Source organism: Pseudophryne corroboree, unplaced genomic scaffold, assembly GCF_028390025.1.
Source record: "Pseudophryne corroboree isolate aPseCor3 unplaced genomic scaffold, aPseCor3.hap2 scaffold_445, whole genome shotgun sequence".
Classification (NCBI taxonomy): Eukaryota; Metazoa; Chordata; class Amphibia; order Anura; family Myobatrachidae; genus Pseudophryne; species Pseudophryne corroboree.
In genome coordinates, this window is record NW_026970067.1 from 451175 (window position 1) to 476250 (window position 25076).

At 45.7% G+C, this 25076-nt stretch overlaps 11 non-coding genes across 11 annotated transcripts; 6 read left to right on the top strand and 5 right to left on the bottom strand.

Annotated features, from left to right (window-relative positions):
* The first annotated feature begins 659 nt into the window (after positions 1-659).
* LOC135026669 (U1 spliceosomal RNA) lies at positions 660-823 on the top strand. Its single transcript, XR_010223266.1, has one exon. It is a non-coding gene; the product is annotated as a U1 spliceosomal RNA (small nuclear RNA).
* A 152-nt stretch (positions 824-975) lies between these two features.
* Positions 976-1139, top strand: LOC135026561 (U1 spliceosomal RNA). Its single transcript, XR_010223175.1, has one exon. It is a non-coding gene; the product is annotated as a U1 spliceosomal RNA (small nuclear RNA).
* A 668-nt stretch (positions 1140-1807) lies between these two features.
* LOC135026473 (U1 spliceosomal RNA) lies at positions 1808-1971 on the top strand. The gene has a single exon (XR_010223090.1). It is a non-coding gene; the product is annotated as a U1 spliceosomal RNA (small nuclear RNA).
* A 152-nt stretch (positions 1972-2123) lies between these two features.
* Positions 2124-2286, top strand: LOC135026596 (U1 spliceosomal RNA). The gene has a single exon (XR_010223200.1). It is a non-coding gene; the product is annotated as a U1 spliceosomal RNA (small nuclear RNA).
* A 671-nt stretch (positions 2287-2957) lies between these two features.
* LOC135026672 (U1 spliceosomal RNA) lies at positions 2958-3121 on the top strand. The gene has a single exon (XR_010223269.1). It is a non-coding gene; the product is annotated as a U1 spliceosomal RNA (small nuclear RNA).
* Positions 3122-18457: 15336 nt separating this feature from the next.
* On the bottom strand, positions 18458-18573 carry LOC135026649 (U5 spliceosomal RNA). The gene has a single exon (XR_010223245.1). It is a non-coding gene; the product is annotated as a U5 spliceosomal RNA (small nuclear RNA).
* A 275-nt stretch (positions 18574-18848) lies between these two features.
* On the bottom strand, positions 18849-18964 carry LOC135026620 (U5 spliceosomal RNA). The gene has a single exon (XR_010223217.1). It is a non-coding gene; the product is annotated as a U5 spliceosomal RNA (small nuclear RNA).
* Positions 18965-19250: 286 nt separating this feature from the next.
* On the bottom strand, positions 19251-19366 carry LOC135026642 (U5 spliceosomal RNA). Its single transcript, XR_010223238.1, has one exon. It is a non-coding gene; the product is annotated as a U5 spliceosomal RNA (small nuclear RNA).
* A 270-nt stretch (positions 19367-19636) lies between these two features.
* LOC135026635 (U5 spliceosomal RNA) lies at positions 19637-19752 on the bottom strand. The gene has a single exon (XR_010223231.1). It is a non-coding gene; the product is annotated as a U5 spliceosomal RNA (small nuclear RNA).
* A 144-nt stretch (positions 19753-19896) lies between these two features.
* Positions 19897-20059, top strand: LOC135026627 (U1 spliceosomal RNA). The gene has a single exon (XR_010223224.1). It is a non-coding gene; the product is annotated as a U1 spliceosomal RNA (small nuclear RNA).
* A 4813-nt stretch (positions 20060-24872) lies between these two features.
* LOC135026654 (U5 spliceosomal RNA) lies at positions 24873-24985 on the bottom strand. Its single transcript, XR_010223251.1, has one exon. It is a non-coding gene; the product is annotated as a U5 spliceosomal RNA (small nuclear RNA).
* Positions 24986-25076: the final 91 nt, after the last annotated feature.

The window sequence follows — 25076 nt, forward strand, 5'->3', positions numbered from 1 at the left end:
AGGTCTCTCTCCAGCCTAGTTTGCTGTCTGTTTCCACTTCTCTTTTCTTGAGCCGCTGCCTTCTATGCCCTTGTGCACTCTCCTGACTTCTCCTGTCTGCTTACTTTGTGCCTTCCAACGCACAATGCAAACTACAGGTAGTGCTGCAGGGCCCACACCCTTTTACTTGCCTTTCAGAGCAGCTCTGGAGCTGTTACAGTGCCCAGCTGCTGCAAGAAATCAGCTTGAATGCTTCAGGGGCTGGGGCATAGCCAACATGAGCCCCACACCGACGGAGGGTGGAGGTGTTTAATGCGAACTAAGGGTCATCCAAGCGCCGCAAAAGGCCGCCATGCCCTGCATACCCCTTTTCTCTTTTCATATGCAGATGAGGGTTCCAGCCAACTTTGGCCCACTGCTTGGATGACATCACCGTATGCAAATACGTCTTCTGCAGACCTTCCCCCAGGAATGCTTGTACTAGTTGTTGCATTTGGTTTGTTGTTTGGGGTGCTTCAGTATTAGGCAGCCTTCTGCTCTCCCATGTTCATCTGAAAATATGTGTTCTCCCTGCAGTTGTTGTCCCCAGATGAGAGTTCTCTTGTGCTGCCTCAGTTGAATCTCCTTTACTTGACAGAGATGTGCCTGAGCAGCGGCCATCCCCAGCCCTATCCCAAATCATACTTATTTTGCATAGGAGATACCATGGTCATGAAGATTGTTCTTCCAGGGTGAGGTTCATTCATTGCATTCTGGGTATGCTGACCCCTGTGATTTCCCCAAATGTGGGAAACTCGACTGCATTATTTGTGGTAGTGGGGGACTGTGTTTGTGCTTTCCTCTGGTCAGCTCTGGTAAAAGTCAGATTTCTTTGTCTCAGATCTTCCTCTAGCCTTGTTCTTTTTTTGAGAGTTTCCTTGTGCTGCCTCAGTTGGATTTCCTTCACTTGACAGGGGGGTGCCCGAGCAGCGACCCTCCCCAGCTCTAGCCCAACTCCTACTTACCTGCCAGGTGAGATACTATGATCAGGAAGGTGCTTCTCCCAGGGCAAGGCTCACCCATTGCACTCTGGGTGTGCTGCTCCTACGATTTCCCCAAATGTGGGACACTTGACTACATAATTTGTGTTTCCTCTGGTCGGCTACTCGTATAATTCAGATCTCTTTGTCTCAGGTCTCTCTCCAGCCTAGTTTGCTGTCTGTTTCCACTTCTCTTTTCTTGAGCCCCTGCCCTTGCCCTTGTGCACTCTCCTGACTTCTCCTGTCTGCTTACTTTGTGCCTTCCAACGCACAATGCAAACTACAGGTAGTGCTGCAGGGCCAACACCCTTTTACTTGCCTTACAGAGCAGCTCTGGAGCTGTTACAGTGCCCAGCTGCTGCAAGAAATCAGCTTGAATGCTTCAGGGGCTGGGGCATAGCCAACATGAGCCCCACACCGACGGAGGGTGGAGGTGTTTAATGCGAACTAAGGGTCATCCAAGCGCCGCAAAAGGCCGCCATGCCCTGCATACCCCTTTTCTCTTTTCATATGCAGATGAGGGTTCCAGCCAACTTTGGCCCACTGCTTGGATGACATCACCGTATGCAAATCCGTCTTCTGCAGACCTTTTCCCAGGAATGCTTGTACTAGTTGTTGCATTTGGTTTGTTGTTTGGGGGTGCTTCAGTATTAGGCAGCCTTCTGCTCTCCCATGTTCATCTGAAAATATGTGTTCTCCCTGCAGTTGTTGTCCCCAGATGAGAGTTCCCTTGTGCTGCCTCAGTTGAATCTCCTTTACTTGACAGAGATGTGCCTGAGCAGCGGCCCTCCCCAGCCCTATCCCAAATCATACTTATTTTGCATAGGAGATACCATTGTCATGAAGATTGTTCTCCCAGGGTGAGGTTCATTCATTGCATTCTGGGTATGCTGACCCCTGTCATTTCCCCAAATGTGGGAAACTCGACTGCATTATTTGTGGTAGTGGGGGACTGTGTTTGTGCTTTCCTCTGGTCAGCTCTGGTAAAAGTCAGATTTCTTTGTCTCAGATCTTCCTCTAGCCTTGTTCTTTTTTCGAGAGTTTCCTTGTGCTGCCTCAGTTGGATCTCCTTCACTTGACAGGGGGGTGCCCGAACAGCGACCCTCCCCAGCTCTAGCCCAACTCCTACTTACCTGCCAGGTGAGATACTATGATCAGGAAGGTGCTTCTCCCAGGGCAAGGCTCACCCAATGCACTCTGGGTGTGCTGCTCCTACGATTTCCCCAAATGTGGGACACTTGATTACATAATTTGTGTTTCCTCTGGTCGGCTCTCGTATAATTCAGATCTCTTTGTCTCAGGTCTCTCTCCAGCCTAGTTTGCTGTCTGTTTCCACTTCTCTTTTCTTGAGCCGCTCCCTTCTATGCCCTTGTGCACTATCCTGACTTCTCCCGTCTGCTTACTTTGTGCCTTCCAACGCACAATGCAAACTACAGGTAGTGCTGCAGGGCCCACACCCTTTTACTTGCTTTTCAGAGCAGCTCTGGAGCTGTTACAGTGCCCAGCTGCTGCAAGAAATCAGCTTGAATGCTTCAGGGGCTGGGGCATAGCCAACATGAGCCCCACACCGAAGGAAGGTGGAGGTGTTTAATGCAAACTAGGGGTCATCCAAGCGCCGCAAAAGGCCGCCATGCCCTGCACACCCCTTTTTTATTTTCATATGCAGACGAGGGTTGAAGCCAACTTTGACCCACTGCTTGGATGACATCACCATATGCAAATCCATCTGCTGCAGGCCTTCCCCCAGGAATGCTTGCACTAGTAGTTGCATTTGGTTTGTTGTTTGGGGGTGCTTCAGTGTTAGGCAGCCTTCTGCCCTCCCATGTTCATCTGAAAATATGTGTTCTCCCTGCAGTTGTTGTCCCCAGATGAGAGTTCCCTTGTGTTGCCTCAGTTGAATCTCCTTTACTTGACAGAGATGTGCCTGAGCAGCGGCCCTCCCCAGCCCTATCCCAAATCATACTAATTTTGCATAGGAGATACCATGGTCATGAAGATTGTTCTCCCAGGGTGAGGTTCATTCATTGCACTCTGGGTATGCTGACCCCTGTGATTTCCCCAAATGTGGGAAACTCGACTGCATTATTTGTGGTAGTGGGGGACTGCGTTTGTGCTTTCCTCTGGTCAGCTCTGGTAAAAGTCAGATTTCTTTGTCTCAGATCTTCCTCTAGCCTTGTTCTTCTTTCGAGAGTTCCCTTGTGCTGCCTCAGTTGGATCTCCTTCACTTGACAGGGGGTGCCCGAGCAGCAATCCTCCACAGCTCTAGCCCAACTCCTACTTACCTGCCAGGTGAGATATTATGATGTTCACTGTTAGGGCAATCAGGATGTGGAATTCCCTGCCAGGGAAGGTGGTAATGGCGGACTCTGTAATTGGATTTAAAAAAGGAATGGATACATTTCTGAATGAAAAAGCTATCCAAGGTTATAATACTTAAAATATCAACATGGTTAATCCGGGGGTAACATGAGTTATAGTAGCTAACTAGTCATAAAACATTATTCAGCAAGTATGTAGAATCATCACAACTTAAAACAGGTTGAACACGATGGGCAATTTGCCTCTATTCAACCTCAAAAACTATGTTACTATATGTTACTATATTACTATGTTACTGTAGTATACAGAACACCACAATGTAATGAGCAGTGATAGTGAGCACTGATGAGGATACTAGAACTGACACTGAGCAGCAAGATGCAGCACTGGACTATTAGTAATGTACTGTAGTATGCTGAGCACCACAATGCAGCACAAGACAATGAGCAGTGATACTGAGCACTGATGAGGATACTACTGAGAACTGACACTGAGCAGGAGAGACACACTACTAGTATTACTGAGCAGCAATAAGTAACCACTGATACTGAGCACTGATATTGAGATTTCCACTGAGAGAACATAGCCACGTCCTCTCCGCTCTCTCTTCAATGCACGAGTAAAAATGGCGGCAACGCGCAGCTCTTTATATGGAATCCGAATCTCGAGAGAATCCGACAGCGGGATGATGACATTTTCCCTTGTTCAGGTTTTCCGAGTCAGGCGGGAACAACCGAGCCTGCCTCGGACCAGTGTAAACCACATGGAGTTCGTCGGGAATTCGGTTCTCGGAGAACCGAACCCGCTCCTCTCTACCTTATACCCATCAATTTTTTTATTTTCAATCTAAGCCCCTGCAGTTTTCTGTAAGCATCTGCTTCGCTATGATGATCAACAAGTCACAAGGGCAAACACTCAGGGCTTGAGGCGTAGATCTTAGGACCAGCTGCTACAAGCATGGCAGAGGTGTCACTATCACTGGTGACACCCAGAGAGGTGGCGAAGGAGATTGTAATGCAGTGCGCGCAGATAAGCAGCGCAATGGTAAAAAGGAGGCATGGTTTCATAGGTAGGGGCGTGGCCTGGTGGCCTGAATCTACATTTTGTTGCTCCGGGTGTCCCGGGGGTTGGGGGCTGCACCCGGGGACTAGTGTGTGTGCGGTGCTGGCACCTGCACAGTGACAGGGCATGGCCACCCAGCATGACGCCTCCATTCTTGACCATGCTGTAATTGCAGTCGCACTGCAGTTCAGCGTGATCATAAAAAATGGTGTAGCCTCCTGCTGGTGCAAACTGTATGTGCGCGCAGGAAGCCGCCACCATTTTTGTGATCACAGCGGCTGAATGTGATGTCATACAGCCGCTGTGACCACGCCCCCTGTGTCTCCTCCGTTGCAGACCCCATTTTGAAGCCTTGCCCCCGCACTGCTCCATCCCTGACTTGGAAATGGAGTGTTGCTGACCCCCCTCTCCCCCCCCCGCCCCGATTGACAGGCAGAGGCGATCGCATTCTCTGCGGGGTGCCGCAGAAAATGCAGGCACATGCGTATGCTGTTAGCAATTTTTGCAGTTGGATCGCTTATTGTGATTGCATTCCAACCTGAATCAGGCCCTATTACCTATCACAATGCGCTGCGGGCAGTACAAAATTGGGTTAATATAGGAGTAAAACTCCCAGACCTGTGCTCCTTAACTGTACCTGGTGGCTAGTGGAGCGGCTGCCCAGTAATCAGTGTCCACGCCAGTGCGCACACGGTCCACCCCCTACGGCCACGCTCCCCTTCATCAGCGGCCTCGTGATCCGGAAGGGCGGTGTGTGTGTGACTGACCTTAGGAAGAAACTGGAGCCTCCGCTGCAGTGACCCAGCAACCAGGTGACAATGCTAAATTCCTTGTCGTATAAACAACCCTTTATGAAGCTAAGAACACTGTACGCTGTTTACTTAAGAAGTACCGTAATGGTACGCTATTGACGTAGCGATCGCTCAGCCGTAGGCGAGACGCTCAAGCGTCACGTTCGCTCGCGGCCCAGTGATCACAGGACACGTTATTGGCTATGTCTAGGGGAATGATTCGCTATGGCGTAGCTTACGCTCGAGACCACGAGGAGGTCACCAGCGATGCAGACGCTCACAACACTATACCTTTATGTTAAAACCTTATACCAATGAAATACACTGAATACCTTAATGTGAGTACAGGGTGTAAATGCAACCTTGTGTAACCTGACTAACTACAAAGCTGCTTGAGCGTCACCGACGCTCAAGTGAACACTTAACACTATAGAAAATACACAGATACTGGTTTAGGTTCCAAAGCCTATTAACTGTATTATATCTAATATACTTGTAAAAGGGGATAACAGTACAAATGATACACTACAATATAACAAGGACTTCCTAACCACAGAACTAAACAATAAATACAAAAAGACAATACTACACTGACCTAAATGCAATACAGTACAATACTATAATACTATGAGAGATATAAGAGAAAAGAAGAGAGAGAGAGATAGAGAGAGAGAGAGAAATTGGCTCACAGAAAGACAATGATTACGGAGAGAAACTTACGCACAAAGGGTATGATCGCCTGCGCCTCGATATCCAGCTCCCGGCTATCAGCAGATAACCGTTGATGAGAGAGTGAGAGCTGGATGTGGTCGGCCTGCCTATTTATACCCCACACACAATGCAATCTCATGGTCCTACAATCCCATTGTCCATTGGCCGAAGGAATTCGGCCCTGCATCATAACAAAAGGTCATAGGGTGATTCATACAGGTGGGCTGTGACGATTTCCAACAGCTCAGGTGGGTGGGAAACTGGGTTTCCCGCCGCATACCTGAGTATGAGTAAATAATAGAAATGGACATAAACTTCTTATGTCCATAACTATTCGCACGAGCGATTAATACGCTCCAAACCAACACCGGAATATTGCTAATTAAATACTCTTCCGATGGGTACCAAACACTGCTGTATGATTCCTGTTAGACCCTTCGTACGATATAAAGAGGGATTCCTCAGCTCTGGGACATTGTATTTTAACCAAACTTTCAGAATCTATCAAAGGGACCATGATCTATAAACTACATTAATTGTGAAAATATGTAACGAATGAGTCGCACGCTACGACTACGTAAACTCTACCGTAAATGCGCATACCGCGCCTGCGAGTGTACGCTATTGCGGGTATGCGCCTCCACGGGAGAGCGTACGCACGCGCAGCGCGGACCAGTGTGCGGTGCAAATATGGCAACGTGCATTGAGACATTTTTCTGACTTTGACAGTCCACCCTTTGGCAGTCAACAATAACTGCCACAAAACATTTAAGGAGAAAAATGTAAGTCAGGGGTTAATTGATTTCCATGGTTGGGTAGGGGAGAAGAGTGGAGTAGGTGTGAAGAGGGTATGACCTAGTGAGAAAGTAGAAGCATGTGTGTATGAGTCCATGTTTGGAGGGTCATGTATCATCGTGCCGTACGTGTGGTAGATCAAGCTTCGAGGTATTGCGAAGTATACATTTGAATTCCTTCTTGTCCTGTGGTACAGGTCTGTGGATGGGCTGTCAAACTCTACCGAGCTCATTTCGGCTGTGGTTGTAACAAAATGGGGATGCACATTTTAGTTGATGATACATGAATGGGGGAGGTATGTGGTTGCTGCTATCTGTGCCTGTATTCCCTATCGTCTATGTGTGTCGTTACCTGGGGGTTGTAGAGATGAAGATAAAGAACACTTACGAAAAATGCAATGATATTCTATGTCAGGGAAATGTACATCTGTTGTTGAAGTTGTGTTCGGTATCTGTTGAGAGTCGTCTTCTTTGCGCTGTATTGCTCCTTGGGCATGAGCAAATAGCTTTGTCTGAGCCATCAGATTTACAAAAAATGTTGGGCTAGCGTGAGTTTAAAAATACTAGGGAAACTGGGGATCCATGGCAAAGTTCATCAAGTGTCCATATTTAAAGTTGTCAAATCTTCTTCTTTGGTGCTTGTCTGTTGTCTGTATAGCGTCTCGTCAACTTCCTCGTCCAAGGGGGTCTTTGTATCTTGGAGAAAAGCAGAAAAACAGGTGAAAGAAACGGACCGTATAATCGCATTTTCATCACATTCTGGTTTCTATCATTGGGTCATAAATCAAATCCAGGTTAATTACGGTTTCCTCACTCCTCAAGCTCATCACTTTTGTACTTTGTTTGCACCTCATTAAAGCCTGCCCGCATCTAAATATCAATCCAATCGATATAACAACACCCAAGATACATAGTAGAAACTTTCCAACATCCATTATGACTCCTTGAGCCCAGTCTCCCAAACCGGAGAACCAATTTCGCGGGTTCAACCATGACACCCAACCAGTCAGCTCATTACCTACAGCAGCAAGGGTGAGATTGTGTTTTCGACGAAATTCCCACTTTAATTGCAGAATATCGTCCATCTTTTGGTCTATGACCTCTACCGGATCCTCGGTGCTATTTGTGATATACGTGCAACACTTTATGCCGTACTGTGTTGCCAATGTAACACAATATCCGCCTGTTACTGCTGTAAGATAATTAAGAACCATCCTATGCTGAACTAGTTCTGTTTTGTAAGCTTGAAGTTCTCTTCCAGTGTATCTAAACGTGTCATCATACATTTCAGTGATATTATCTAACAAATTGGCGAGTGCGGAAATGTATCTATAATTCATCACTCCTCGAGCGGTACGAGTGAAATGTAGCGCTACCAGAACCTGAATCCCGGTGGATTCATGGATAAGATCAGAGGCCGGATGCTCTAACCTTTCTGACAGTTGTCTTTTAACTCGGTGCTCGTAATGAGTGTGAGTATAAGGAGCTTGGGCACCACGGTGTATGTCCTTCATTTTGTCATGTGTAACAGTCATCACTTCAGGCAATACTTTTCCAATATAACACAATCCTTCAGAGTTTGGGGCAAGCCACTTGTACGCCTTTCTCCCGCATATGAAATATGCATCATCGGGGAGAACATATGGGACGGAGAAGGACATGACCATGTTACAAACCTTCCAGGTGAAATCTCCTGACCCTAATTCTTCCATCTGCCTAATGCACGTATCGGTTTGTACGATATGTGCACAGTATCCTGGTGATACCTCTCCAACTCTAGTAATCCTATTTCCTAAGGTATATCGATACCGGAAAGATTTTCCTCTACTGGCTATGTGGCGTACGAACTCTGTATCTGTAGGCATTCTATCTGCTCTGTGTGAAAAGGTCATGGTAAGGTTGCTCCATGACACTTCCCAATTTCCCGGTTTTCTGGGATTGGAGATGTTAAAACATAAGAGGGACCTATCCACATGGTATTGGTGGAGCTTCAAACTAGGAGGGCTGGAGATGTTAAACCTCCGGTCCACCGGTCTCCCACCACTTAGCTCAAGTACCTCCCCTAACGTTAAAGGAAATGGTACTAGCCCTGATTTACTGTGACCCTGAGGTACTTGAGAGCATACCCAACAATCTGTTTGGTTTAACACGTTACCCACTAGAGAGTGATAGTCACTCAATGGATGCCGGTCCATATGGATATTAAAACTAGATTGGCATTTCTTTATGCATCCATCTTCAACCAGATTATCACAGAGCCTACAGATACAATTTTCTTCAGCTAACAATCCATCACAATTTCTTCTATCGGATCGTTTTCTGATACTCGCCTTTGCTTGTTGGTTTGGTTGATCTTGGAAAACTACGCCTCCATCATCATAATCGGAACCCATTCCAGAACCTCTCTCGACCTCTATGGTACTCTCGCCGGAACAGACTGCTCTGGTCAACATCATGGTTAACATCAAAATCCGGATCACAGTCTCTTGGGGCAAGTCCATCTTTGAGGAGAAAATAGAGAAGAATGAGAAGGGGGAAAAAGAAATTTTAAGGGAGAGGGGCTGGGAAGTGGAGAAAAACAATAAAGGGGAGAGGGGAGTCGACAGCTGCTTTCGATCTTCAAGGCTCAGGTGCCGCCTCAGTCCTCCTGGAACAGACACTCCAGTGATACAACCTCTACCGTCTGTTCCTTATCACGGGACTTCTCGAGATCAGCAACCTTCTTGCAGTGGGATGAATGGACCCAAGTCTCTCTCTCAGCAACCTTCAATGCTGTGGTGCTAGTCAATAAGACCTGGTATGGTCCTTCCCATCTATCAATAAGACAACCTGAGCGTAGAAAATTTCGTATAATTACATAATCCCCAGGTTCAATGTCATGACAATTACTACCTGGTAAATCAGGAATCACCAACTTCAGATTATCATTTTGATTCCTCAACTGTTTACTCATGTTAATCAAGTATTTTACAGTTACTTCATTGTTACATTTCAAATCATCCTGAGGGTTAATCATGACATGCGGTTGTCGACCAAACAAGATTTCAAAAGGAGACAGATTAAGAGGGGACCTGGGAGTGGTTCTGATGCTATACAAAACAATGGGTAAAGCTTCTGGCCACGTCAATCCTGTCTCTGCCATTACTTTACTCAATTTATTTTTAATAGTGCTGTTCACTCTTTCGACCTTCGCACTCGCCTGTGGACGGTACGGAGTGTGCAGCTTGCTATCAATTCCCATCAACTTACACATTCCTTGAAAGACATCACCTGTAAAATGGGTACCCCTATCACTTTCAATGATTCTAGGGATACCATATCAACATACAAATTCCTGCACAATTTTCTTAGCTGTAAACATAGCGGTATTTGTAGCTGCTGGAAAAGCTTCGACCCAATTCGAGAAAACATCTATACAGACAAGTACATATTTCAAATTTCTACATGGGGGTAATTGAATGAAGTCAATTTGTATTACTTGGAAAGGGCCGCCGGCAGGTGGGATATGGGATGGTTCTGTAGGTATTGCTTTTCCAATATTCTTTCTCAGACAGGTAAGGCATGACATTGCTCTTTTACCCGCATGAGAGGAGAATCCTGGGGCGCACCAGTATGCTCTTACCAATTTGCACATCCCCTCCTTGCCTAGATGAGTCAGCCCGTGAGCTGCTTCAGCCAGACATGGAAGGTATGCCCTGGGGGCCACTGGTTTACCATGTCCATCCGTCCAGAGCCCTGAGGACTCCTGGCCATATCCCTTTGCCTTCCAGACTGCTCTTTCCTGTGTGGAACACAAATTCTGCATCTCACACAACTTCTGTGTGTTGATGGTATTAAATACCATCAACTGTGTGGTGTCTGTCCGTGTGGGGGTAGCAGCTGCAAGCTTTGCGGCTTCGTCTGCTCGGCTGTTACCAAGTGACACTGGGTCTTGGCTATATGTATGTGCTTTACATTTGATAACAGCCACTCTGTCGGGTTCCTGTATCGCTGTTAGAAGCCTTTTTATATAAGCTGCATGCGCTATCGGTGTACCAGCCGCCGTCATGAAATTTCTGAGCCGCCATAGGGCTCCGAAATCATGGACTACCCCGAAGGCGTATCTAGAATCGGTGTAGATATTGGCAGACTTACCCTTAGCCAATTCACATGCTCTGGTTAGGGCGACCAGTTCAGCAACCTGGGCTGAGTGAGGTGGGCCTAGCGGTTCCGCTTCTATGGTGTCTTGGTCATCTACGACTGCGTATCCAGTACACAAGTCTCCCGAGTCTGACTGTCTGTGACAACTACCGTCCGTGTAGAACGTGAGTTCTGCATCTTCTAGTGGATTGTCACTGATGTCAGGCCTTGCGGTAAAATTTTGGGTCAAATATTCCATACAATCATGTGTATCTTCCTTTGCATTAAATCCTCCTTCCCCACCACTCTCACCTTCCACCCTTTGTGCCTGACCAGGCACACCTGGGAGAAATGTTGCAGGATTTAATGCACTGCATCTCCTTATGGTGATGTTTACTGGGGCCATTAATGCCAATTCCCATCTTGTAAACCTTGCTGATGAGACGTGTCTGGTTTGGGCAGAATTCAATAAGGCAGATACCGCATGCGGTGTATGGATTGTGAGATTGTGGCCTAGCACGACATCTTCGCTTTTTGTCACTAGCAATGCTATCGCCGCAACGCTACGCAAGCATGTGGGGAGGGATCGCGCTACCGTGTCTAGCTGAGCGCTGTAGTATGCAATTGGCCTGCTGGCATCACCGTGTTTTTGTGTTAGTACACCTGCTGCGCACCCAGCACTTTCTGTTCCGTATAGTTCAAAGGGTTTCCCATAGTCTGGCATACCTAGTGCTGGTGCCTGCGTTAGGCACTGTTTGAGTCTCTCAAATGCTGTTTCAGATTCGTCTGTATGCGAAATCCGATCAGGTTTGTTTGAAGAGACCATTTCCTGCAAAGGTAGCGCCAATATGGAAAACCCTGGGATCCAATTACGGCAATACCCACACATTCCTAAAAACGTCCTGATCTGTTGCTGGGTTTGTGGCAGTGTCATGTCTCTAATGGCTTGGATTCTATCAGCGGTCAGGTGTCTCAGTCCTTGTGTTAGACAGTGTCCCAAATATTTTACCTTAGCTTGGCATAATTGCAACTTGTCTTTGGAAACCTTGTGACCTGTGTCTGAAAGATGAAACAGGAGCTGTTTCGTATCCTTCAGAGATGCTTCCAGTGAATCTGAACACAGTAATAAATCGTCCACATACTGTATCAATACTGATCCACTGTCTGGTTGGAAAGACTGTAAACAATCATGCAAAGCCTGAGAAAATATACTTGGACTGTCTATGAAACCTTGGGGTAACCGAGTCCACGTGTATTGGACTCCTCTGTATGTGAATGCAAACAAATATTGGCTGTCAGGGTGCAGAGGTACCGAAAAGAAAGCGGAGCAGAGGTCAATAACAGTGAAAAATTTGGCAGTGGGAGGAATTTGCATTAGGATGACAGCTGGATTAGGCACTACGGGGAACTGACTCTCAACTATTTTGTTAATCCCCCTTAGATCCTGCACTAGCCTGTAACCCCTCCCCCCACTCTTTTTAACAGGGAAGATGGGACTATTTGCTGTGCTGGACGTTCTTACTAGAATGCCCTGTTGTAGCAAGCGCTCTATTACGGGAAAAACTCCTAACTCCACCTCTGGCTTCAGAGGATACTGTGGGATTTTTGGAGCTATCCTACCATCTTTTACTTGCACAACTACTGGAGCTACGTTTGCCATTAATCCAGTGCCCGGACGAGCACCCAATTGACAATGCTAAAATCCTTGTCGTATAAACAACCCTTTATGAAGCTAAGAACACTGTACGCTGTTTACTTAAGAAGTACCGTAATGGTACGCTATTGACGTAGCGATCGCTCAGCCGTAGGCGAGACGCTCAAGCGTCACGTTCGCTCGCGGCCCAGTGATCACAGGACACGTTATTGGCTATGTCTAGGGGAATGATTCGCTATGGCGTAGCTTACGCTCGAGACCACGAGGAGGTCACCAGCGATGCAGACGCTCACAACACTATACCTTTATGTTAAAACCTTATACCAATGAAATACACTGAATACCTTAATGTGAGTACAGGGTGTAAATGCAACCTTGTGTAACCTGACTAACTACAAAGCTGCTTGAGCGTCACCGACGCTCAAGTGAACACTTAACACTATAGAAAATACACAGATACTGGTTTAGGTTCCAAAGCCTATTAACTGTATTATATCTAATATACTTGTAAAAGGGGATAACAGTACAAATGATACACTACAATATAACAAGGACTTCCTAACCACAGAACTAAACAATAAATACAAAAAGACAATACTACACTGACCTAAATGCAATACAGTACAATACTATAATACTATGAGAGATATAAGAGAAAAGAAGAGAGAGAGAGATAGAGAGAGAGAGAGAAATTGGCTCACAGAAAGACAATGATTACGGAGAGAAACTTACGCACAAAGGGTATGATCGCCTGCGCCTCGATATCCAGCTCCCGGCTATCAGCAGATAACCGTTGATGAGAGAGTGAGAGCTGGATGTGGTCGGCCTGCCTATTTATACCCCACACACAATGCAATCTCATGGTCCTACAATCCCATTGTCCATTGGCCGAAGGAATTCGGCCCTGCATCATAACAAAAGGTCATAGGGTGATTCATACAGGTGGGCTGTGACGATTTCCAACAGCTCAGGTGGGTGGGAAACTGGGTTTCCCGCCGCATACCTGAGTATGAGTAAATAATAGAAATGGACATAAACTTCTTATGTCCATAACTATTCGCACGAGCGATTAATACGCTCCAAACCAACACCGGAATATTGCTAATTAAATACTCTTCCGATGGGTACCAAACACTGCTGTATGATTCCTGTTAGACCCTTCGTACGATATAAAGAGGGATTCCTCAGCTCTGGGACATTGTATTTTAACCAAACTTTCAGAATCTATCAAAGGGACCATGATCTATAAACTACATTAATTGTGAAAATATGTAACGAATGAGTCGCACGCTACGACTACGTAAACTCTACCGTAAATGCGCATACCGCGCCTGCGAGTGTACGCTATTGCGGGTATGCGCCTCCACGGGAGAGCGTACGCACGCGCAGCGCGGACCAGTGTGCGGTGCAAATATGGCAACGTGCATTGAGACATTTTTCTGACTTTGACACAGGGCACGGGAGTATACAGCGCCGCTGGGAGTGATGAAGCTGCAGTAAAGATGTCTATTAGACCTAGCCTGCTGCAGCCCTTGTAGATTCTCATAAAACAAGTTCTTCTTTTCTTGTCAAAATTAATAGCTAAGAATAGGCTGCCTGAGGCAGGCCCCTGTTAAGTGGCCTGCTACTGAAGGCACCAACTACAAACTGAGCTCCCTGTTCATGGAAGCGGGGTTATAGAGGAGGATGCGCTGAGCATCTTGGGAACAGTCAAAAGCTTTGAGCCGGTTGGTGCCTCAGATCAAGATCCTACTCTACACCCCAATGTGAATCCTTGTGGAGTCCAGTGTACCCCACAGAAGAAATTAATGTGTCACACCCATTGGCAGCAACCTTAGAATAGCTGCTGACGGGCACAATTGAGAAAGGAAGGGGGGGGGGACATTTGAATCCAGCACATAGATGCAATTCAAATATGTAATTTGTACCTTCCTATTTTAAAATATAATGGATGAACCTCACCCTGTGAGAACAATCTTCATGATCAAGAGATCTCATATGCAAAATAAGTATGAGTTGGGATAGGGCTGGGGAGGGTGGCTGCTCGGGCAGCCCCTCCCCCGTCAAGTTAAGGAGATTCAACTGAGGACGCACAAGGGAACTCTCGTCTTGGGACAACAACTGCAGGGAGACCACATCTGTTCAGATGAACATGGGAGGGTGGAAGGCTGCCTAATATTGAAGCACCATCAAATATCAAACCATATGCAACAACTAGTACAAGCATTCCTGGGGGAAGGTCTGCAGAAGACGGATTTGCATACGGTGATGTCATCCAAGATGTGGGCCAAAGTTGGCTGGAACCCTCATCTGCATATGAAAAGAGAAAAGGGGCATGCAGGGCATGGCGGCCTTTTGCGGTGCTTGGATGACCCCTAGTTCGCATTAAACACCCCCACCCTCCTTTGGTGTGGGGCTCATGTTGGCCATGCCCCATCCCCTGAAGCATTCAAGCTGATTTCTTGCAGCAGCTGGGCACTGTAACAGCTCCAGAGCTGTTCTGTAAGGCAAGTAAAAGGGTGTGGGCCCTGCAGCACCACCTGTAGTTCGCATTGTGCGTTGGAAGGCACAAAGTAAGCAGACGGGAGGAGAAGTCAGGATAGTGCGCAAGGGCATCCTTTTCTCTTAGTCCGTAGAGGATGCTGGGGTCACATTAAGAACCATGGGGTATAGACGGGATCCGCAAGAGACATGGGCACTTTAAGACTTTCAAAGGGTGTGAACTGGCTCCTCCCTCTATGCCCCTCCTCCAGACTCCAGTTATAGGAACTGTGCCCAGGGAGACGGACATTTCGAGGAAAGGATTTATTGTTAAACTAAGGTGAGCATCTTACCAGCTCACACCTTAAGCATGCCGCAGAACGTGGCATTCAACAGAACACAAGCCAACGGCATGAACAATTGCAGCAAAAAGCTGACCAGAACCATAACATAACATGTGTATAACCACAAGTAATAACTGCAGACACAGTATGGACTGGGACGGGTGCCCAGCATCCTCTACGGACTAAGAGAAAAGGATTTACCGGTAGGTATTAAAATCCTATTTTCTCATACGACCTAGAGGATGCTGGGGTCACATTAAGAACCATGGGGTTATACCAAAGCTCTTGAACGGGTGGGAGAGTGCGTACGACTCTGCAGCACCGAATGACCCAACTTGAGGTTATCATCAGCCAAGGTATCAAACTTGTAAAACTTAGCAAAAGTGTTTACTAAATAGCTGCTCGGCAAAGTTGCAATGCCGAGACTCCCCGACCAGCTGCCCAGGATGAACCCACCTTTCTAGTAGAATGGGTCTTCACCTAATTCAGTAACGGCAATCCTGCCATGGAATGAGCATGCTGAATCTTACCACAGATCCAGCGCATAATGGTCTACATGGAAGCAGGACACCCAATCCTGTTGGGAGCATACAGGACAAACAGAGCCTCTGTTTTCCTAATCTGAACCGTTCTGGTGACATAAATTTTCAAAGTTCTGACCACAGCCAGAGACTTTGACTCAACGAAGGTGTCAGTGGCCAAAGGCACCATGTGGAAAGATGAACCACCTTCGGCAGAAATTGTTGACGTGTCCTCAATTCTGCTCTATCTTCATGAAAGATCAAATAAAGGCTCTTGTGATACTGCATGGTTTGTACTGTTTTCCATGTGCTCCCAGATCTTTCAAGCAAGTAGCATGGTCAAGAAAGTTCTGTTTGAAAAGAAACAACATTTACTGTCATTGTTATAGAATTTGGGAGAAAAAACAAGAAGAAATCTGCACTGTTGACGCACTGGACAGAATGAATGAATCATAAAATATAACCTTTATTAAGTATGTATTAAAATTGGATAAATATTAATATTATTATCCCAAACTGCAGTGAAACATAAAGGTTAAAATCACAGAACTAACATACATGTGCATAAGAAGAATAAAGAGATGTGAAAAAAAGGTTTAAAAAGCGTGTCCGTGTGTGATTATTTTTGAAGGCACAACCCTGGCGGGGTTGTTTATATAGATATATATGTTGCTAATAATCACTTTCTAGCGTAATGTTATTAAATAGCTGTTAGTATCTATGTCGTCAGGTACCACTGGGTCGTATCCTATATACTCCCTTCACTCAATAGGGGTTACCTCCCGGGAAGCCATCCCCATTGGCGAATTTGTGGGGGTGATTGAGTATAACCGGTAAGCTAACCTCCAATTTGTGGGGTGCTTAGGTAGATGGGGATCACTTATTTCTCTGTGTCCCCTAAGACTATATTCCTAAATTCAATACCACAGGGGGATAGCTTTCTATATCGGATAAGGAATCACTTGATAGGGAAATCTCTATGCATCATGGAAAGATCATATTTATTAATATCCAAACTAAAAAAATGATGAATAGCTTTAATTTAGCTGTTTAGATATAGTTAATTGGCGAGATATACCAACAGGTGCGGTTGCCTTAAGGAATATGGCAATTCCAATATAAATAGCAGCCCTCCTTCATATAATCAGCCAGATCTTATTAAATCTGGTCCAGATATAGCCGTTCAGATATACTTAATTGACAACATATATCAATCGGTGGGGTTGCCTTAAGGAATATAGCAATTCCAATTCTCATATAAATAGCAACCTTCCTTCATATATTCAGCCAGATCTTATTTAATCTGATCTAGGCGTAGGCAATAATGCTTTCCTTAGAGGTATAGCCACCTCAATTCTTATTAGGAAGCAAAGTGTCTGTCATAATGGTTTATCCAATTCATCTAAGAAATAATATATTCCATGTGTCAGAGATTCATTACTCTCTATTTACACTGTTAAAGAGTTAATTCTTATTATGTTACAGTGTAATGAAATTATCATATAGGGAGATGTGGCAATTCCATGTGCTATATATATAATAACCCTTAGTGGTCCAGATTCCACAATGAGGAATTTTCTTATAAACCGCTGAAACACACAGCTGTTTGACTGACTTCCAAATATATCTATCTCACTTTGTAACAGTCTTATGATAGAGAAACTGTTACATATTCGGTCACTTAGTTATCTAAAGGTAAACAGACTCAGTGTGAGGGTAATATAATATATCAAATGCGCTGTCAATAATCGTGGTAACTGGTGTAATAATGTGGTATATTGAGTATGCTAGTAAGGCATATAACTGCTCTCCAGCCTTTAAGTGTTACCAATCAATTTGTTACACTGTAAAGGATTTATGGTGTCCTGTTAGGACATGCAGCTGCTAGGCTGACTCAAAGATTTATCCATTTGTAACAATTATGTAACAGTTATATACATGTTACTGGTATTACATAGAAATAGTATGACACAGGCCAGCAGTCCCATGTGTCTAGATTCCACAATAGGAGATTTTCTTTGTCTTATAAACTGCTGGAACACACAGCTGCTAGACTGACTTCAAATATATATATTACTTTGTAACAGTCTTATAGTAAAGAGACTGTTACACACTGTCATTTAGTTATCTCAAGGTTAGCAGATTCTGTGTGAGGATAGTGTTCTGTTAGAACATGCAGCTGCTAGGCTGACTCATAGAAAATGTATCCATTTGTAACAAATGACACATACAGCATTAAATTAATATCTATAGCAGCCCATGTGACATCTCTACTCTTATCATAATTGTCTGGTTATTGCCAATCTGGACAGCAGGAGTGATATATATTCACTAGTCCCAATATCCCATCATATAAATATACCCACACTGATATACTTTCTTATCAAGAGTTATTAGTAGCTATCTGTATGCACTTTAGACATTGTATCTGCTAAGTGACATCATATCTAGTGTATTCCTTTCTTATAGCTCAGCTTCTATTCCCTATTAGTGGAGACTAACAGCTAACATCATAATCATATATTTTTGTTTTATAACATTTCACATGAGTCAAATACACGCGGACACGCCGTGCCCTACACGTGTGTTTCACTGCATCTATGGCAACTTACATTAAAGCTAACAAGAAAGCACACTCGTTCTGTCTTTAAACTGATAAAAGAAACCCCAATAATATGGGGCATGCAAAAATTGAGATAAAACTCAGTTTTGCTCCTCTCCACGGAAATCTTTAATAAAAGGCGAAATATTTGTTAGTTCTGAAGAGAAACCAGAGCATGACCAAGATTCCACCTGTCGCCTGAGTGCCATGCCAGCAGTTCTCATTGAGCTCAAAGTGAGCACCCAATTTGAAAGAAAGATAGCAGATTTCTCACCAGGCTTCCCCTAGCTATAAACATGGTTTGTACTCTTTTCCATGTGTTCCCAGATCTTTCAAGCAATTAGTATAGTCAAGAAAGTTCTGTTTGAAAAGAAACAAACATTTACTGTCATTTCTATGCAAATGAGCTTACATTAAAGCACACTCGTTCTATCTTTAAACAGATAAAATAAAACCCCAATAAGATGGGGAATGCAAAATTTGAGATAAAACTCAGTTTTGCTCCTCTCCACGGAAATCTTTAGTAAAAGGCGAAAGATTTGTTCGTTCTGAAGAGAAACCAGAGCATGACCAAGATTCCACCTGTCGCCTGAGTGCCATGCCAGCAGTCCTCATTCAGCTCAAAGTGAGCACCCAATTTGAAAGAAAGAAAGCAGATTTCTCACCAGGCTTCCCCTTGCTATAAGCATGGTTTGTACTCTTTTCCATGTGCTCCCAGATCTTTCAAGCAAGTAGCATGGTCAAGAAAGTTCTGTTTGAAAAGAAACAGACATTTACTGTCATTGTTATACAAATAAACTTACATTAAAGCCAACAAGAAAGCACACTCATTCTGTCCTTAAACTGATAAAAGAAACCCCAATAATATGGGGCATGCAAAAATTGAGATAAAACTCAGTTTTGCTCCTCTCCACGGAAATCTTTAATAAATGGCGAAAGATTTGTTCATTCTGAAGAGAAACCAGAGCATGACCAAGATTCCACCTGTCGCCTGAGTGCCATGCCAGCAGTCCTCATTCAGATCAAAGTGAGCGCCCAATTTGAAAGAAAGCAGATTTCTCACCTGGCTTCTCCTTGCTATAAGCATGGTTTGTACTGTATTCCATGTGCTCCCAGATCTTTCAAGCAAGTAGCATGGTCAAGAAAGTTCTGTTTGAAAAGAAACAAACATTTACTGTAATTTCTATGCAAATGAGCTTTCATTAAAGCACACTCATTCTATCTTTAAACCGATAAAAGAAAATCCAAAAAGATGGGGCATGCAAAAATTGAGGTAAAACTCAGTTTTGCTCCTCTCCACGGAAATCTTTAGTAAAAGGCGAAAGATTTGTTCGTTCTGAAGAGAAACCAGAGCATGACCAAGATTTTCATCTGAAAATATGTGTTCTCCCTGCAGTTGTTGTCCCCAGATGAGAGTTCCCTTGTGCTGCCTCAGTTGAATCTCCTTTACTTGACAGAGATGTGCCTGAGCAGCGGCCCTCCCCAGCCCTATCCCAAATCATACTTATTTTGCATAGGAGATACCATGGTCATGAAGATTGTTCTCCCAGGGTGAGGTTCATTCATTGCATTCTGGGTATGCTGACCCCTGTGATTTCCCCAATGTGGGAAACTCGACTGCATTATTTGTGGTAGTGGGGGACTGTGTTTGTGCTTTCCTCTGGTCAGCTCTGGTAAAAGTCAGATTTCTTTGTCTCAGATCTTCCTCTAGCCTTGTTCTTCTTTCGAGAGTTCCCTTGTGCTGCCTCAGTTGGATCTCCTTCACTTGACAGGGGGTGCCCGAGCAGCAATCCTCCACAGCTCTAGCCCAACTCCTACTTACCTGCCAGGTGAGATACTATGATCTTCACTGTTAGGGCAATCAGGATGTGGAATTCCCTGCCAGGGAAGGTGGTAATGGCGGACTCTGTAATTGGATTTAAAAAAGGAATGGATACATTTCTGAATGAAAAAGCTATCTAAGGTTATAATACTTAAAATATCAACATGGTTAATCCGGGGGTAACATGAGTTATAGTAGCTAACTAGTCATAAAACATTATTCAGCAAGTATGTAGAATCATCACAACTTAAAACAGGTTGAACACGATGGGCAATTTGCCTCTATTCAACCTCAAAAACTATGTTACTATATGTTACTATATTACTATGTTACTGTAGTATACAGAAAACCAAAATGCAATGAACAGTGATAGTGAGCACTGATGAGGATACTAGAACTGACACTGAGCAGCAAGATGCAGCACTGGACTATTAGTAATGTACTGTAGTATGCTGAGCACCACAATGCAGCACAAGACAATGAGCAGTGATACTGAGCACTGATGAGGATACTACTGAGAACTGACACTGAGCAGGAGAGACACACTACTAGTATTACTGAGCAGCAATAAGTAACCACTGATACTGAGCACTGATATTGAGATTTCCACTGAGAGAACATAGCCACGTCCATTCCGCTCTCTCTTCAATGCACGAGTAAAAATGGCGGCAACGCGCAGCTCTTTATATGGAATCCGAATCTCGCGAGAATCCGACAGCGGGATGATGACATTTTCCCTTGTTCAGGTTTTGCGAGTCAGGCGGGAACAACCGAGCCTGCCTCGGACCAGTGTAAACAACGTGGAGTTCGTGGGGAATTCGGTTCTCGGAGAACCGAACCCGCTCCTCTCTACCTTATACCAATCAATTTTTTTATTTTCAATCTAAGCCCCTGCAGTTTTCTGTAAGCATCTGCTTCGCTATGATGATCAACAAGTCACAAGGGCAAACACTCAGGGCTTGAGGCGTAGATCTTAGGACCAGCTGCTACAAGCATGGCAGAGGTGTCACTATCACTGGTGACACCCAGAGAGGTGGCGAGGGAGATTGTAATGCAGTGCGCGCAGATAAGCAGCGCAATGGTAAAAAGGAGGCATGGTTTCATAGGTAGGGGCGTGGCCTGGTGGCCTGAATCTACATTTTGTTGCTCCGGGTGTCCCGGGGGTTGGGGGCTGCACCCGGGGACTAGTGTGTGAGCGGTGCTGGCTCCTGCACAGTGAAAGGGCATGGCCACCCAGCATGACGCCTCCCTTCTTGACCATGCTGTAATTGCAGTCGCACTGCAGTTCAGCGTGATCATAAAAAATGGTGTAGCCTCCTGCTGGTGCAGACTGTATGTGCGCGCAGGAAGCCGCCACCATTTTTGTGATCACAGCGGCTGAATGTGATGTCATACAGCCGCTGTGACCACGCCCCCTGTGTCTACTCCGTTGCAGACCCCATTTTGAAGCCTTGCCCCCGCACCGCTCCATCCCTGACTTGGAAATGGAGTGTTGCTGACCCACCTATCCCCCCCCGCCCCGATTGACAGGCAGAGGCGATCGCATTCTCTGCGGGGTGCCGCAGAAAATGCAGGCACATGCGTATGCTCTTAGCAATTTTTGCAGTTGGATCGCTTATTGTGATTGCAATCCAACCTGAATCAGGCCCTATTACCTATCACAATGCGCTGCGGGCAGTACAAAATTGGGTTAATATAGGAGAAAAACCCCCAGACCTGTGCTCCTTAACTGTACCTGGTGGCTAGTGGAGCGGCTGCCCAGTAATCAGTGTCCACGCCAGTGCGCACACGGTCCACCCCCTACGGCCACGCTCCCCTTCATCAGCGGCCTCGTGATCCGGAAGGGTGGTGTGTGTGTGACTGACCTTAGGATGAAACCGGACCCTCCGCTGCAGTGACCCAGCAACCAGGGCACGGGAGTATACAGCGCCGCTGGGAGTGATGAAGCTGCAGTAAAGATGTCTATTAGACCTAGCCTGCTGCAGCCCTTGTAGATTCTCATAAAACAAGTTCTTCTTTTCTTGTCAAAATTTATAGCTAAGAATAGGCTGCCTGAGGCAGGCCCCTGTTAAGTGGCCTGCTACTGAAGGCACCAACTACAAACTGAGCTCCCTGTTCATGGAAGCGGGGTTATAGAGGAGAATGCACTGAGCATCTTGGGAACAGTCAAAAGCTTTGAGCCGGTTGGTGCCTCAGATCAAGATCCTACTGTACACCCCAATGTGAATCCTTGTGGAGTCCAGTGTACCCCACAGAAGAAATTAATGTGTCACACCCATTGGCAGCAACCTTAGAATAGCTGCTGACGGGCACAATTGAGAAAGGAAGGGGGGGGGGGGACATTTGAATCCAGCACATAAATGCAATTCAAATATGTAATTTGTACCTTCCTATTTTAAAATATAATGGATGAACCTCACCCTGTGAGAACAATCTTCATGATCAAGAGATCACATATGCAAAATAAGTATGAGTTGGGATAGGGCTGGGGAGGGTGGCTGCTCGGGCAGCCCCTCCCCCGTCAAGTTAAGGAGATTCAACTGAGGAAGCACAAGGGAACTCTCGTCTGGGGACAACAACTGCAGGGAGACCACATCTTTTCAGATGAACATGGGAGGGCGGAAGGCTGCCTAATACTGAAGCACCATCAAATATCAAACCATATGCAACATCTAGTACAAGCCTTCCTGGGGGAAGGTCTGCAGCAGACGGATTTGCATACAGTGATGTTATTCAAGCAGTGGGCCAAAGTTGGCTGGAACCCTCATCTGCATATGAAAAGAGAAAAGGGGCGTGCAGGGCATGGCGGCCTTTTGCAGTGCTTGGATGACCCCTAGTTCTCATTAAACACCCCCACCCTCCTTTGGTGTGGGGCTCATGTTGGCCATGCCCCATCCCCTGAAGCATTCAAGCTGATTTCTTGCAGCAGCTGGGCACTGTAACAGCTCCAGAGCTGTTCTGTAAGGCAAGTAAAAGGGTGTGGGCCCTGCAGCACCACCTGTAGTTTGCATTGTGCGTTGGAAGGCACAAAGTAAGCAGACGGGAGGAGAAGTCAGGATAGTGCACAAGGGCATCCTTTTCTCTTAGTCCGTAGAGGATGCTGGGGTCACATTAAGAACCATGGGGTATAGACGGGATCCGCAAGAGACATGGGCACTTTAAGACTATCAAAGGGTGTGAACTGGCTCCTCCCTCTATGCCCCTCCTCCAGACTCCAGTTATAGGAACTGTGCCCATGGAGACGGACATTTCGAGGAAAGGATTTATTGTTAAACTAAGGTGAGCATCTTACCAGCTCACACCTTAAGCATGCCGCAGAACGTGGCATTCAACAGAACACAAGCCAACGGCATGAATAATTGCAGCAAAAAGCTGACCAGAACCATAACACAACATGTGTATAACCACAAGTAATAACTGCAGACACAGTATGGACTGGGACGGGTGCCCAGCATCCTCTACAGACTAAGAGAAAAGGATTTACCGGTAGGTATTAAAATCCTATTTTCTCATACGACCTAGAGGATGCTGGGGTCACATTAAGAACCATGGGGTTATACCAAAGCTCTTGAACGGGTGGAAGAGTGCGTACGACTCTGCAGCACCGAATTACCCAACTTGAAGTTATCATCGGCCAAGGTATCAAACTTGTAAAACTTAGCAAAAGTGTTTACTAAATAGCTGCTCGGCAAAGTTGCAATGCCGAGACTCCCCGACCAGCTGCCCAGGATGAACCCACCTTTCTAGTAGAATGGGTCTTCACCTAATTCAGTAACGGCAATCCTGCCATGGAATGAGCATGCTGAATCTTACCACAGATCCAGCGCATAATGGTCTACATGGAAGCAGGACACCCAATCCTGTTGGGAGCATACAGGACAAACAGAGCCTCTGTTTTCCTAATCTGAACCGTTCTGGTGACATAAATTTTCAAAGTTCTGACCACAGCCAGAGACTTTGACTCAACGAAGGTGTCAGTGGCCAAAGGCACCATGTGGAAAGATGAACCACCTTCGGCAGAAATTGTTGACGTGTCCTCAATTCTGCTCTATCTTCATGAAAGATCAAATAAAGGCTCTTGTGATACTGCATGGTTTGTACTGTTTTCCATGTGCTCCCAGATCTTTCAAGCAAGTAGCATGGTCAAGAAAGTTCTGTTTGAAAAGAAACAAACATTTACTGTCATTGTTATGCAAATAAACTTACATTAAAGCTAACCAGAAAGCACACTCGTTCTGTCTTTAAACTGATAAAAGAAACCCCAATAATATGGGCATACCTCCCAACTTTGTCGGCTCGCAAAGAGGGACACACGCGCGGCGAAGTCGCACGCGCTCCCAAAAAGGGCGTGGCCTAAGTAAAAAGGGGCATGGCTTCGCGGGAGGACCCGCGATCGCGAGTCACGCCCCCGTTTTCGGCACTGAGGGGGCATGCCCAGCGCTCTGTGAGCCGCTGGCATGCCACCTCTCCCTCTGACTTCAGTGAATAGACGCTGTGCGCACAGCGACTATTCACCGCTGCTCTGCTAAGCAGGGCAGCGACAGACAGAGCCTCCCAACTGTCCTCCCCACCGCGGGACACTGCGGCCCGCAGGTGGGACAGCGGGACAGTCCCCAAAAAACGGGACTGTCCCGCGAAAATCGGGACAGTTGGGAGGTATGATATGGGGCATGCAAAAATTGAGATAAAACTCAGTTTTGCTCCTCTCCACGGAAATCTTTAGTAAAAGGCGAAAGATTTGTTCGTTCTGAAGAGAAACCAGAGCATGACCAAGATTCCACCTGTCGCCTGAGTGCCATGCCAGCAGTCCTCATTCAGCTCAAAGTGAGCACCCAATTTGAAAGAAAGAAAGCAGATT